The sequence below is a fragment of the Schistosoma haematobium genome, chromosome 1 (assembly GCF_000699445.3).
Source record: "Schistosoma haematobium chromosome 1, whole genome shotgun sequence".
Classification (NCBI taxonomy): Eukaryota; Metazoa; Platyhelminthes; class Trematoda; order Strigeidida; family Schistosomatidae; genus Schistosoma; species Schistosoma haematobium.
The window spans coordinates 5,958,749-5,961,222 of NC_067196.1; positions in this window are offsets into that span (position 1 = coordinate 5,958,749).

The following is a 2,474-nucleotide window of genomic DNA, read 5'->3' on the forward strand; positions in this document are numbered from 1 at the left end:
TTGTATTCCGGTGGAGAAATTTATCCATCTCAGACAATCGAGAAAGAGTGATACAAGATCATGTATAGATTGAAGTTGGACATTAACACGGTTGTATGTCACCTCACTGGTCTGAAGGTTGTGTTCGCGCGTGAGACCGAAGATATTTGAATCGAGTCTCTTTGGTGAGGGATAATGGATGCGCATTAATAAGAAGTTTTAAACTAGGACAAGACGGTCGTCCACTGCTTCCGGGTTTTCAATTGTGGTCTAGCTTAAATCGACTCATGAATTCAACAATTAGGATGTAAAAATGCCACAGCATTGGGTCTCGTTGTCATATAAATGTTTCATTTACCACTAGAAATTCATGCTATAGTTAACAGATAAAAAATCAGAGAACATTATAAGAGTTCAACGAGCATAATTAGTGTATCAGATAAAAAGTCATCTAAATCTCTTAGACTGTGAGTACGACTCCTCCGGTAAGGTCATACACGTGCATCAATGAAGAGTCCCATACTGCAACAAAATAACTCTCCAGTGCTCTCTGCTCTTCCATGGTCGTCTACCTACAATCACATTATGTTCCAAACTGTGACCATTTTGCAATCTACACAAAACCATACACCAATATTATTCAGATCAACCCGACAATAACAGCAACAACAACAATAATAATAATAGTAATAGTAATGATAGTAATAATCACTACAATGACTGATCCCATTTCACTGTGCTTTTTTAATTGGTGATAACTAATTACAAACATTGTAACAAACCACAGTTCTAACCACATTGTAATTGTCGAAGAAACATGAGTGAACATTGTGATTGGTTGGAAGTTTGTTCATCCACTACTACTTGATCGTATCGATAGTAATTGTGATCACATTGCCAATGTCTAAATAAGGATATTGAAACCACATTAGACCAGATTATACCACACTAGAACATTGTAAGTGCATGTGACTAATTGAGGTCAAACACATTTGTTGTTTTTTTCTTATTGTGTGAATATTATCAGTGAGGAGATAAACTGGTCAAATCATTCATTAATCCACTCACTCATACATTTTAGTCAATCATTACTGGAAGTTACATTTTATTGTTCTGTCAACAGTTCACTTGCACATGAAAAACAACTAGACTAAATGTGGTCGTATGATGTAAAGAGTTAGAGTGTGTGTGTGTTTGTGTGCGTGTGTGGTTGTGGTTGTGATTGTGGGTGACTGTATTAGATGAGTGTACTTTTATTCGTGTGGGCGTGTTGATTGATGGTGAATAGAGTTGAATGAAGATTACACAATGACAGCTTCACACTATTGATGAGAACTCTTCCAAATCATGATTACTATTGTCAATTACAACTTTCCTTCAAATGATCAATCTATGAAGATGGTATGAATGGATTTTAAAGATCGAGTCAATTACTACACGAAATTCATTCTCGAATATTTTATTTGAATATTACACTGTTGGAAATGAAATAAACCAACTGACAAACAGCTAACTAACAACCAATGCAAAATGGAAGATGAACGAAGTGAAGTAAATTAATTATACACATTCACACCATCATCCGATTCATCCATGAGTATCGAAGAAGGACGATAAAACTCACTAGTTATTCAGTGTGGACCTGTTTCGAGTACCAATCAAACAAGTTGTAGATGAAAGTGCAGTTCTCCTCTTGATATTTATCAACAAGTAAACACTATCACTGTATGTGTATGATCGCAACACAAGTTAGTACATTAATATAATGAAACGTGATGGTGTGTTGATGGTCACAATTTGAAATATGTGAAGCATATTGTCTATTATCCTGAGAATTAGTCACTGCTCCATTCACACACAACCAAATCAGAATGTATGCGTGTGATTCAAGTAGTGGACAATGATCGATGGGTCGTATGTAGTGAGATCTACTTGATTCCATCTCCATATCACCAGTCACTACTAGATCAACACTCCCATATCACCAATACTCAAGATCATACTGATGAATTACTCGACTGACTGGTAACAATATCAAGGTATTTGAAAATCCACATCTATGAACGGAACAAATCCCCATGTCCACAACTGTCATCAATCGGTCAAAAACAATTTGTTACTATTTGAAACATCCATTCTCCCACACATCATACACACCAACTAAACAATCTCATTCATTATTCGTACGAATTTGTCACTGCCATCTACAGCCAAACACAACATTGTCATCACATGATAGAAATATTACTTCCGAACAGATTAATACTGTCACGTCGAATGTGATAGTCTACACCAATTATACAAAAGAGAGAGTGTGTGTGTGTATAGACGTGAATGAGAAAGCGAGCGAGCGAGAGACAGAGAGAAAGACAATGAATTGATGACTTTACTGAATTCAATGTAGATAGCCTAAAGCATGACAGAATGAGATCGATTGTTCAATTCGGTATTGTGCGGGTTCTCACTTCTCATACAACTAACTGATTAACTCATTC